Below are 14,326 nucleotides of genomic sequence, written 5' to 3' on the forward strand. Positions count from 1 at the left end.
GAAGTTCGACACAAGATCCTATGAGTGATCCAAGTTCGAAGCATACCATGGAGTTCAAGACATTACCATACCTACATACCGACCATTGCAAACTAGGATAGTTAACATGCTCTGGTTCACGAGCTAGTACCATATCTGCCATAATATCGCCGAAACCAATACGGAAAACAACATGAACATCATCAAAGACTGTAAGCAAAACCTAGCATGCTAGCAATCCATCACCACCATCTACCAAAATATCACACGCTCACAGATTGACACTCTACAACACCACCAGATGCTCACAGATCTACTCCTACCACATGCTCATAGAACTACTCCTATGACATGCTCATAGATCTGAGCTCGAATGAGTAGGGAGGATGATCTGATCAAACTTAGAACCATGGCTGAAGCTGGATGGAGGCGCGAAACAAGTTGAACAAGAGGAGGAAGACAAATCGCCGCCACCATCTACCACCGTCCGACGAAGACTCGACGCTTAACTGCTTGTCAGTGAGTAATCCTCATGGGACAGAGAACTCGAGGAGGGGGATTAGTGACGGGGCTTCGACGATCAGCCGAAGGTGACACAATAGGACGAGTGATTTGGTGGGACCCAATCTCGTGCCATCTCCAAGCTCACATGAGCTCGGCGCCGCGTTCCCCTACATGTACGATGGGAGCCCGACTGAGAGAAAGCTGCCGATTTGATCGTTCCTAGTGGGCATGTGTGTGAAATGTTTTATATATTATCCGAACCAAGATTCGAATGCATGAAAACCTATCAAAGGAAACTATTTTTGCACCGTGTGGGCTTGGTTGGGTGGTATTTCATTTTTCGTCGGATATGATGTTGAAACTCGTTTTCTTTCGAGGTGTAAAATAGACTTATTTCTTTCCGTGGGAAGGTGTTTTCTTCTGTTACACAGAAACAAAATACAGCCCCCGCCTTCTCTCGTACAGCCTCGAGATGGTGGTCGAGCCCAAAGGCGCGTTCCTGGGGGAGTTCAGGGTAGGTGTTTGACATATTGCCTCATTGGGCATCAATGTGCCGAGGCTCCGAACCGCGAACCACGAACGCGTCCGGGCGATGGCGGCATGCGCCCAAGGTTTAGGCGTGCCCCGCGGCTCTGGGATGTTAAGGGAAGCGCTGCAGTCTGTCGCGTTCCTTGGCGAGGAGGAGATCTCCACGAAACTGGAGTACTAGCTTGAAGAACACGTTCAGGTGGTCCGATGCCGAGGTGCGCGTTGCTCTGTCTAGGTGTCCATCGTTGCTGAGTAGATCAAAGGACATGCTCCTGTGTAAGTCCGAGTTCCTTGTCTCTAAGGTGGGGTTGAAACCTGCCTACGTTGCCTGTCTGCCAGCAATATCTGTTCTATTTTGAATTTTAAGAGGCACAAGTGTGTGATGAGAGCAGTGCAGATCAATGTCTTCAATGAATCTGCCATGCTGCCCTAGCTACTATATATACGCACCAAACCTCAGATGTTTTAGGTGGCGCATAACGTGTTCTAACTAGTCTACCCCAACTTGTTTGGGACTAGAGGCTTTTTTTGTTGTTGTTATTGTTGTTGCTGCATATCGTGTTCTAACTGTCTACTTTTATAAAGCTGACCTGAAAGGTTCAGATTTATCATTTTACGTGTGGCATCTGTTTTGCACCTGGGAATGAGATAAGTCAATTTGGTCACTGGAAGATGTAACAGTGCCATCTTCTGCACCAGAACAAAAGCTGAGGGGTGAGGGCTGGTAGATAGACACAACAGTTGATCATTAGCGATTAGGCTGTCATCTTGGCGTCAACAACCAGCATGGAATATCTCTGAATGTTGGAAAGCATTGAGGGCTGAGGCAGGATCAGTTCATTCTCCGAGTTGTTAGCCAATAACAATTCATTTGAACGTATTCACAACCTGTCATCATTCATCGAGTTTCAGAGAACGCCAGCTTTGACCGGTGCACTTTGAAAAGGAACATATGGTTCGAAAGGTCTTAAATTCGTTCATCTTTCAATTTGATGGAAGGGAACATAGAAGCAGCAAACAGAATGAAGTGACAGGACAAGTAATTGGGAACCTGAACGAAAAGTAACTCTACAAAAATGGCAATTGAATTTATCAGGGAGAATAACTTGGATGCAAAAAAATAAAAGATTGAAAAATATCAGAGCCAGGTTTTGATCCTGGGTCGTGTGGGTTATGGGCCCACCACGCTTCCACTGTGCCACTCTGATTGGATTGTAATTGCTGCGATTTTGTCCTATAAATAGATACACGCGCGGAGAGAGATTTGACGACGCATTTATTTTGGATACCTGATTTGGCGACGCATTTGTTAGACAAAGAACGATGGGATAGTCTCAATTAAAACTCTATCCAAACTCTTCACGAGGTATTTGTTAGACAGGTACGGGTATCGACTAGAGGGCTGGATCTCGATTCAAACTCTTCAATTTGAGGAAAATTTAGTTTTCTTGGACTGACATGTGGGTCCCATATGTCATAACGATCAAAATAACAGTTAACATAACGGAATTGCCACGTTAACACTAATTGATGGACCCAACCAGTCATAAACCTGCTTAAGCCGGACCGAATCAACCACTTTTCGCACTTGATAGTTTTTTGTTAGGTCAGGTCGAATTGTGGTAGTTTTTGGTTAAATACTCTTTTTCTATAGATAAAGATGTATTATTTTATAACTAGTATAAGTAGTTGCATATAGAATTCATGGTTGAGAGCTGAGATAGAGTGACAACTAGTAAAGCTCTGAACCAACAACCATTCTTGTATGTTAAACATATTTTCTGTCATGTTACAATTGTATCTCATAGCTAGCCTTGGAGGGCAAGTCAGGTTAATCAGCAGAGGCTTATCTTCTGTTTTGCTTTATCCCTATCTCCGTTGTATCTTCTCTCATTGTAACAACATGGTGTATGCCTCTACGAGATCTGGCCTCGTTCAATCAATATATAACATACGGGCTCTCCCTGTTGGAGGGTTGGGACGCTTTAAAATTCCTTTCATGGTATACAGAGCCTCCCTCTTCCTTCTCATCTAGGTTTCGACCATAACCTATCTTTCGCCATGTCCACACATCAAACCAGACCCCTTCTGCCAGCCTCAACAACAACATATCTGAACCCCTCACCCGTACCAACTACATCCTATGAAGAGCTCAAGGACGTTCCCAAATCATTGGGGCAGGTTTGTTTGTCTACCTTGAGAAAACCATTGTCGAACCCTTAGCCACCATTACCGAAAAAACCCAGAAGGAAAAGATGAGATCATTCCAAACCCGGAGGGATCTTACTTGGGGTACGGTGCAATACACTCCAGGTGCGGGAAGTCATTTTGGGTGATTTCACAGTAAAATTTAGAATTAGAAACAAGGAAGATGGTTTTCGGTGGGCCCTAGTAGCGGTATATGGTGCCGCTCAACAAGAGCACAAGCCAGCTTTCTTGGCTGATCTGGTTCGAATTGGTGATGAAAATCTACCACTCGTGGTGGGTGGAGATTTCAATATCATCAGGAGAGCTGATGAGAAAAGTAATGATAATTATGACGGTAGATGGCCCTTTATGTTTAATACGATCATAGAGAGTCTCAATCTACGGGAGATTGAACTCTCCGGTCAGAAATATACTTGGGCCAATTCTTTACGTAACCAGACTTTTGAAAAATTGGATAGAGTATTGACTAGTGTTGACTGGGAACAGAAGTTTCCTTTCGTCACAGTTGTTGCTATGCAGAGGGCTATATCTGACCATACCCCGTTATTATTAGACTCTGGCCAGGCTACTCATAAAGGAAAGAGAGATGCTTTCTCTTTTGAGGCCAGTTGGTTCACTCGTGAGGGATTTTTAGACATTATTGCCAGAGAGTGGAACAAACCTACGGAGGGGAACTCAAGTATAGTTATCTGGCAAAGCAAGATCCGACACCTTAGACAATTCTTGAGAGGATGGGCTAAGAATGTGTCCGGACAGTACAAAGATGAGCAGGATCGACTGCTTCACTTTATAGATGCCCTCGATCGTAAAGCCGAGACTATCATGTTGGATGAACATGAAAGGTCGGCAAAATATGTGGCAGAACAGCGGGTGCGTGTTCTCCTAAGGGAAGAGGAAATGAAATGGGCTGTCAGGGCCAAGGTCAAGGCAATTGTCCAAGGGGACAACAATACTAAGTTTTTCCACTTGATTGCAAATGGCAAACATAGGAAAAAGAAAATTATACAACTCGAGCAAGATGAGGGTACCATAGTAGGACATGAGAACCTCAAACTATATATTACAAATTATTATAAAAGGTTGTTTGGTGCTCCGGAACATAGTTTTGTTTCTATGGACGAGTATCACACTGCGGACATTCCTCAAGTCGGTCAGGCCGACAATGAAAGTCTATCCGCACCATTCCTAGAGAAAGAGGTGTTACAAGCAATTGAGGCAATGAAAAATGGTAAAGCTCCTGGCCCAGATGGGTTTCCAGCTGAGTTTTATAAACATTGTTGGCATATTATCAAGGAGGATCTGATGACTATGTTCCATGATCTATATTCTGGTCACCTTCAACTTTTTCATCTTAATTTCGGAACGATTACGTTATTACCGAAAAAAGAAGGGGCATCCAGAATTGAACAATTTCGTCCTATTTGTCTGCTAAATGTCAGCTTCAAAATTTTCACAAAGGTGGGAACGGATAGGCTAACTAAGATGGCACATTCGGTCGTGCAATCTTCGCAAACAGCTTTTATGCCTGGTAGGAATATTCTTGAAGGGGTGGTCGTCCTTCATGAGATTCTGCATGAACTACATTCCAAGAAACTCAATGGAGTTCTGTTTAAGGTTGATTTTGAAAAGGCATACGACAAAGTTAAATGGTCTTTCCTGCAACAAACTCTACGAATGAAAGGGTTTGGGGACATTTGGCGTAGGCATGTGGATTGTTTTATAAAAAAAGGAAGTGTCGGTGTTAAAGTAAATGATGATGTTGGTCATTTCTTTCACACACTTAAGGGACTTAGGCAAGGAGACCCTATGTCACCTATTTTATTTAACATAGTTGCGGATATGTTAGCGCTGATGATCAGGAGGGCTAATGACAAGGACTTGGTAGGGGGACTAGTTCCACATCTAGTTGATGGGGGTGTCTCGATCCTACAATATGCAGATGACACGATCCTTTTCATGGAACATGACTTCAAAAAGGCTAGAAACTTGAAACTTATTCTTTGCTTGTTTGAGCAGTTATCAGGGTTGAAAATTAATTTTCACAAAAGTGAGCTTTTCTGTTTTGGGGAGGCACAAACTGAACAGCTCAAGTATTACCAACTTTTTGGGTGTCAGGGCGGTACTTTACCATTCTCGTATTTAGGGATCCCTATTCATTATCGCAAGTTGACCATCAAGGAGTGGAGATGTATCGAGGATCGTTTTGAGAAAAAACTTAGCTGCTGGAAGGGTAAGCTATTATCCTACGGAGGACGGTTAGTTCTTGTCAACTCAGTGCTGACAAGTATGCCGATGTTTCTCTTATCCTTTTTCCAAGTGCCTGTTGGGGTAAGGAAAAGATTGGATTTCTATCGATCTCGATTTTTTTGGCAGAACGACGAGGTCAAGACTAAATATAGGCTTACTAGATGGGACATTATTTGTAGACCCAAGGATCAGGGAGGCTTGGGCATTGAAAATCTAGAGGTCAAGAACAGGTGTCTGCTTAGCAAGTGGTTATTCAGATTATCTGTCGAATCGCAAGGGATGTGGGTACAAATTCTAAAGAACAAGTATCTGCAGCATAAAACCCTAGCCCAGGTCACTGCGCGACCGGGTGATTCCCCTTTTTGGAAGGGTCTAATGAGGACAAAGACCGCTTTCTTTAACAGAACTAGATTCATTATTGGTAACGGTGAAAAGACTAGATTCTGGGAGGATACTTGGTTAGGCCCACAACCTTTGGCTCTACAGTATCCGCAATTATATAACATTGCACAACGAAAACAGACCTCAGTCGCAACAGTGTTACGGCATATTCCTCTTAACATTCAATTTCGCAGAGCATTGTTCGGAAACAGATGGGTTAGTTGGTTACATCTAGTAAGATGACTGATGGATATTAACCTCTCTGATCTACCAGATACTATTCGTTGGAAGTTGACCACGAATGGTACATTCTCTGTGAAATCGATGTACGAGGATGTTATAAATACGTTGCCTATCTCAAAGTCCATGCATATATGGAAGGTCAAGGTTCCCCTTAAGATAAAAATCTTCATGTGGTTTGTTCACAAGGGAGTGATTTTAACTAAGGATAACTTGACTAAAAGGAATTGGAAAGGGAATAAAAGATGTAGCTTTTGTCAAACGCATGAGACGATTAAACACCTCTTCTTGGAATGCCCTATGGCCAAACTATTATGGCGCTCATTACAAATTTCTTTCAACATTGAACCACCTACTAGCATTCACATGTTATTTGAAACATGGCTAAATGGGGTTAATGTTCATTTCGCCAAACTAATTCGGGTTGGAACTTGTGCCATGCTGTGGGCGATATGGAACTGCAGAAATGATCTAGCTTTTAACAGACTGAATTATATTAACTTTTTGCAGGTCATCTTCAGAGCTACCGCCTCGATCCGCACATGGTCCTTACTCACTCCTATGGAAACCAGGGAGCCTTTGGTTACTGGGTGTGTCCGATGGGAGATGGTAGCTCAGGTTATCTTCAACCAATTTGGATGGAGGCATGCTAATAGGATTGGACTTTAGTCCAGTTTATTAGAGGGTTATTCTTAGCTATTTGGCGGTCTGAGCGCCCTGTAATTTTAGTCTTTGGCTTTTTCTTTGTTGGGAATCTTTTGTTTCTTTTCAGACTATTTTGCTATTAATAAAATGGCTATATGCATCAATCGATGCAGAGGCCGGGGCGTCGCCTCCATTTCTAATAAAAAAAAATTCCAAACCTAGCCTATGTTGCGTGGTTGATCCATGATCAGGAGCTAGTAGCCTACTTGCTCATAAATCTTTCGAAGGAAGTTCTTGTGCAAGTTGCCTCCCTTGAGAAATCCCATGCCATCTAGTCGGCTCTAGGAAACTTGTTTGCAGCCCAATCCAGGTGACAATTCAATAACTGCCGCACTGCTCGTTCCAATGCCTAGAAAGGTTCCTAGTCCACCGCATCCTTTTTTAGCTAGATGAGAGTCCTAGCCGATGAACTCGCTGTTGCAGGAAAACCCATCTCAGAGGACGTGCTAGTCTCATTCCTAGATATGGACTATCAACCTCTTATCTCGGCCTTAGGTGTCTGCACTAAACAACTTTCTGTTGATGATCTCTTTGGCATGATGGCTAACTTTGATGAGCGCGTGGAGCTATTCCATTTACATGGCACATGTGCGGGTGCCTTCAAGCCATCGGCAAACAACGCTTCACGCGGGCATGGTGGTGGCTCAAAGAGCTACCGAAACAACTCAAGGGGTGGCGGCAACCGTGGCTACAACAACTACTACGGCGGATACAACAACACCTCGGGCACCAATAACAACTACAACGCCAACAGCTACCGTGGAAACGCGGGCGGCTGCGGCTTCAACAACTAAGGCGGCTACCGTGGAAACAGTGGTGGTGCTGCTGGCTACAACAACCACGGCGGTGGTGGGGGTTACTAGAACAACAATCCCCCATCGCTTCTACAACAACGACGGTGGACGTCAAGGAGGTGGCGTCCGCTTCTCAGGGTATGCAAGAAAACTAACCATATCACGAAAGAATGCAAGTGGCGCTATGCAGAGGATAATTCCCAAAGAAAGAGAATTGTAGCTGCGGGAGACACTTCGTATGGAGTGGACTCAAACTAGTATGTTGACAGTGGTGCAAAGGAGCACATCACTTCTGAGCTTGAGAAGATGACCATGCATGAAAAGTATCACGGCCACGAGCAAGTCCACACTGCAGAAAACGGACTAGGTATGATGATAAGTCATGTTGGCAACTCTATTATTGAAACCCCACATCATGATATCCTCCTCAATGATGTTCTCCATGTTCCCAATGCATTAAAGAATCTTCTTTTCGTACATCGCATCACTCTTGGTGTTTCCGTAGAGTTTCATCGTTTCTTCTTTTTTTTTATCAAGGATTAGGTCACGAGGAGGGTGCTTTATCGCGGTAGATGTGTGCAAGGTTTCTACCCGTTGATTCCCAAGTTTTGCGAATCAAATAGGCAAGCTTTTGCAGCTTTGAGAGTGTCTTCAGAACGATGGCATAATCGTTTAGGCCACCTCTCATTTTCCATTGTTTATCATATTCTTAGAAAAATTAAGCTCCCACTTGTGGGTGAGCGTGATCATGAAACTATTTGTGATTCTTGCCGAAGAGCCAAAAGTCATCGGTTGCATTATTCTATTTCTACTTGTGTGTCTACAAAACCCTTGCAACTTATCTTTTCTGATGTTTGGGGACCACCTCCCTCCTTTGTTGATAGGCATATTTATTACGTAAGCTTAATTTATGATTTCAGAAAATAGACTTGGATCAATTTACTTAGGAAACGTGGTGATGTGTTTCAAGTGTTTCTTAATTTTCAAGCTCTAGTTGAAAGATAATTTGATTGCAAAATGCTTGTCATGCAATCAGACTGGGGTGATGAATATGAGAAACTTAATTCCTCTTTTCAGAAAATATGAATTTCCCATCATGTTTCATGTCCTCATGCTCACCAACAAAATGGTTCAGCCGAGCGTGAACATAGACATATGGTTGACATAGCTCTCTCACTCCTTGCTGAACATCCATGCCATTAAAATTCTAGGATGAAGCTTTTGTTACTGTAGTCATCTCATTAATATGCTACCGAGTGGTGTTATCAACAATGAAACACCCATTGAACGACTCCTTTATGTCAAACTAGATTACTCTGTCCTTCGTGTGTTTGGTTGCGCTTGCTGGCCTAATCTTCGCACATACAACACTCGCAAGTTAAATTTTCGCTCTAAACAATGTGTATTACTTGGCTATAGTGCACAACACAAGGGTGCCAAGTGCATTGATTTTTCCACCGGTCGTATTTACATATCGCATGATATTGTTTTTGATGGAACTTATTTTCCGTTAGAAAAAGTTCACCCAAATGCTGGTGCTCTCCTTAGGCAACATATCCTCCTTCTTCCACCTTCGTTATCCAACGTTGATCAAGGGGGTGACAATACTAGTACAGGACAACTAATGGCTACTCATCATGATCTACTTGATTCTACTATTGCACATTTATCTTCGGCAAAAAATTTGAGTTCAAACAATGCAAATTACAATAAAAAAAACCATTACTTTCATGTGCCCCCAGCTGGAGACACCAAAGACCAAGGAGGATCTGCCTCGGGATCGCCCGTGCACGCGGCTGGGAGATCGACTTCGGCACCCGCACCTGTCTCGCCTGGCTCAGATGGGGCGTCTTGGTTGTAGGTGATCCCGACGATAGCGACCCACACCAACCTGCCGTCACCACATGGAAGACGAACCCGCATGATCCGATGCCAGATTCGCCTGGCCCTACCATGATGGCTCGGGCGTCCGCTGCGCCTTGGTTGGTCGCGACAGCGACAAGATCCCACTAGGGATCGGCGTCAGCAGCACTGACGCATGCATGGAGGGATCCCCTGCATCGCCCTCTCGATCCCCTATACCCGCACCACCTATGGTCTCTCCTGTGGCTCCTCGCACACGGCTCCCAAGGGGAGTTACAAATCGTTTGAATTACAATTTTCTCCAAATTTGGTTTGTTATGCACAACATGTGAACCTAATACTCTAAGGGAAGCACTTGGTGACTCTAGGTGGAAGGCATCTATGGAAGATAAGTTTGTGGCTCTACAAAAAACATGGCATAACAAGGCAGAAACGTGATTGATTGCAAGTGGGTATACCAAATCAAAAAGAAATCAGATGGGACAGTAGATCGGTACAAAGTTAGACTTGTGGCTAAAGGCTTCAAGCAAATGTATGACATAGATTATGAGGACACTTTCAGTCCAGTTGTTAAAGCTACAACGATTCATCTTGTTCTGTTCATTGCTGTGTCCAGGCGATGGGGTCTGAGACAGCTAGATGTGCAGAATGTGTTTCTTCATGGTGTGATGGAAGTTTATATGAAACAACCTCCTAGTTTTGAAGATAAAAATGCACCCTTTCATGTATGCAAGCTTGACAAAGATCTTTATGGATTAAAACAAGCACCCGGAGCATGGTACTCAAGGTTGGGTCTGAAACTTCAAGCACTTTGGTTTGTTCCATCAAAGTCTGACACCTCTTTAATCATCTATACTAAGCATCAAACGTCCATATTTGTTCTAATATATGTTGATGATATTATTTTTACTAGTTGTTCTAATGGAGCAATAACAACATTGCTTAACGGTCTAGGTTCTGAGTTTACTCTTAAGGACCTAGGAGATCTGCACTTCTTCTTGGGTATTGAGGTTAAGAAAAGTGGTAATGGTATTCATCTATCTCACGCAAAATATGCAACTGAACTGTTAAACAGATTTGGCATGCACAACTGCAAACCTTCACCCACTCCACTGTACAACTCAGAATCTCTATCCTTGACAGAAGGAGAGACTTTGAATCAAGATGACATTACTGGCTACAGAAGTTTAGTTGGTGGTCTGCAGTATTTGACTCTTAGCAGACCAGTCATTTCTTTTGCAGTAACTAAAGTATGTCAATTCCTTCTTCATGCGCCCACTACAGCTCACTGTACGGTAGCAAAACGGATTGTAAGGTATATCAAAAATACACTCACCAATTGTCTCACATTCAACAAGTCATCCTGCACACTTGTTAGTGCTTTCTCACATGCACATTGTGCTGGTTGCCTTGAAGACAGAAGGTCAAATAGTTGGGCTTGCAATTTTCTATGAACCTAACTTAGTCTCCTGGTGTTAAGAGAAACAAGCTAATTAATATGTCCAGGTCCATCATAGAAGCAGAATACAAGGCACTTGCCAATGCCACACCATAAGTCATTTGGATACAGTCTATGTTTAAGGAACTTGGAGTGTCCTAAGCTCAATCGCCTTGTTTATGGTATGATAATCTTGGTGCTACTTACATGACTACTAATCCAGGGTTTCATGCGAGGACAAAATATATTGAGATATATTTTCACTTTGACAGAGAACGTGTTGCAAACAAGAAGTTAGAGATCAGATTTATTCCTTCTAAAGATCAACTTGCAGATGGTTTCACAAAGGACTTGCCAACCAAGAGTTTTGAGAATTTTAGACGTAATCTCAACATAGTCCAGTTGTTAATATGGGTGAGTGTTAAAATATTTTCTCCCACGTTACAATTCTATCTCGTAGCTAGCCTTGGAAGGCAAGTCAAGTTAGTTAGCCGAGGTTTATCTTCCGTTTTGTTTTATCTCTATCCCCTGATGTATCTTCTCTCATTGTAACAACCTGGTGTATGCCTCTACCAGATCTGGCCTCTTTCAATCAATATATAACATGCGGGCTCTCCCTGTTGGAGAGTTGAGATGCTTTACAATTCCTTTCACTATACACATTTTCTTTAGTCAGTTTTTCAACACATGTTCTTGAAATGTCCCTTAAGCTACTAAGGCATCTCCAACAACGTTCATCAAACGGACTCCCATAAATGTCTGTCTCCGGATGTGTCGACTGATATCCGGTCGGGCGGACGCCATCCAACCCTATCCCTCGAACATGACAGACACAGTGCCATTCAACGTTGATGGGACTAATTCATAGGATTTTTGCAATGCAAAATGCTTCGATAGACCCTCTCTCAAAAAGTTACACAAATAGTATTAAAGTTACTTAAAAGGCTATATGGTCAGATTAGTATGCACATTAGTCATACTGTATATATTGATTTGGATAGCTACCTTACCCTCTTTGATTAAAGGGATAACTTGTAGTCTAGGGGATGGGGGGCTACCAAAGCAAAGTTTAAAACAACCAAATCACTCTCCTCCCCATCGAAGGTGAGGTCGACGACCCCCACACCAGAGTTGCCTGCCTCGTCGTCGTTGGACGCTGGTACAAACCTGCCAGAGCAATTGTCATGTGCCTCTTTGGCATTATCGTCGTCCTGCTCCACCTCCTCTTCATACTCACCCTCGAGCTCCTTCAAGAGTTAGATGTACCACGTCTTGTTGATGCGGAGTTGATAGTGTCCGGTTCCGGTTGATGATATCTAGGTCCACGAGGAGTGCCAAGACGACAACAACATCCACACGCTCCACCTCCAGTTGCTCCAGAATCGAGCATTGCTCCACTAGAACATGAGGCAAACCAAGGTTGTTAGAACTGTGATTCTAAATGGTGCTCCTCCAACTCCGCCATGGAGAAGAGGCTATCTGCGCCACTGCCCGAAGCCACGGCCTCAAGAGCCATTGCCTCCTCAGAGGGCGCCTCCTTGATGATACCCAAGTGGAGGGAGTTACTGTAGCACTTTTGAAAGTCGAGGTGATTCGTATGGAATATCGATATCCCAAAGAAGATAAAGGTAGGATTCATATTCTCTTAGGTTCTATCTGCTAATGATACAACCTTCCATAGACTAAGCTTTTGCTTTACCTAGACTCTCTAACTAGGTTATGATGATTTGGTGGTGGCCCTCATGGAGGTGAGCATCTTTGTCTGACACATTATTCCTGTCGGGGTTGGAGGAGCCTAGCTGCATCACCCTCTTCAAGTACGAATCTACTAGTTCTTCATCTCATTGCCTGCCCTTGTAGACTCATCACGATCAATTACCACCTAACCAATGAAAATAGAGCTGGGACCATTAGCATGGTAAAAAACAAAGTGTGAAATGTCATCATCTTTCTTGAGCTTTTTTTGCCATGAAATACGTTGTTTTCCTATGGGCTTCGACTTTGCATTCCGTTGAATTTTGTTCATATTTTCAGCATTTGATTTTGGTTCTGTAACGTTGTGTAAGTTTAAGAAATATTTAGATGGCCAGAGTCAAAGATGAGGTGGTTGAATGACTCAAAACTTAAATGAATCTGCCATGCTGCTCTAGCTACTATATATGCACACCAAAACTTGATTTTTTATTTTTCTGGATGGTGCATATCGTGTTCTAACTGTCTACTTTTATAAAACTGACCTGAAAGGTTCAGGTTTACCATTATACGTGTGGCATCTGTTCTGCACTTGGGAATTAGAGAAGTCAGTTTTATCACTGGAAAATGGAACAGTACCATCCTCTGCGCCAGAAGAAAACTTGAGCCAGTTCAGCATTGAATACACGCAAGAGATTTGGTTACGATTCTTGAATTCAAATATACGCCGAGAGAATTGGCGAGGGATTTATTGGTTATCTAGCTAGGTTGTCTTGACCGCAATCCGTGCCTGCTAATTTGCCTTGTAGTACCGACCCAGATACGCTGGCTATCACAAAAGTACATTGCGTTTGTCTTAGCAACTTGATGGCTACCGGACGAATCAAGATCTTCGTGAACCACTTTAGTGAAAACGTTTCCTAGCTAGCTCTACTCTTCACTCGCGTACTCTTGCAAAGCTAAGAAGTATACATGCTATCTGCACCACCTTGCTTATTACGGTTTCCAGCAACGACCATCTTCCTCATGCATGCGCTTATCATCCTGATGCTTCGCATGCTCACATTCGAATGGTTAAAACCAGGGAGAAAAGATCCAGATCTCGGATGTCACACATTTGGCAGATGTTTGAGAACGAACAACACTGCCTAGAATTAGAAGGTGTGCAGTGCAACTGCCCCTCCTCTGGGTGCTCAATGTCACTCACTCTATTGAAGCACAAACTAATGTAAAAAATCAATGTAGTCCATATGGAATATTTATAGTTGCTACCTTTCTTCTACATAAAGTTGCACTCGTTTTTATCGCTAGGAAGTAGTTGCATCTAGAATTAATGGTTGAGATCTGAGATGGAGTAAACACTACTCCCTCCGTACCTAAATATAAGTCTTTTAAGATATTTCACTAGATGTCTACATACGAAGCAAAATGAGTAAATCTATACTCTAAAGTATGTCTATATACATCCGTATGTAGTCCACCAATGAAATCTCTAGAAAGACTTATATTTAGGAACGGAGGGAGTAGTAAAGTTATTATGAACTAACAACAACTCCTACACACATTTTCTTTTGGTCACTTTCTTCTAGTATATGCCTTTGAACACATGTGCTTTAAATGACCATTAGGACATATACAATGATTGATAAGATAGTCATATCTTAACTTTTGCATATAATTTAAAGATGATAATAAAATCATGTCTACAATGAGTGGACGACTTACAATCCAATCAATTCCACCCCGC

The sequence above is a fragment of the Hordeum vulgare genome, chromosome 6H (genome assembly GCF_904849725.1).
Source record: "Hordeum vulgare subsp. vulgare chromosome 6H, MorexV3_pseudomolecules_assembly, whole genome shotgun sequence".
Classification (NCBI taxonomy): domain Eukaryota; kingdom Viridiplantae; phylum Streptophyta; class Magnoliopsida; order Poales; family Poaceae; genus Hordeum; species Hordeum vulgare.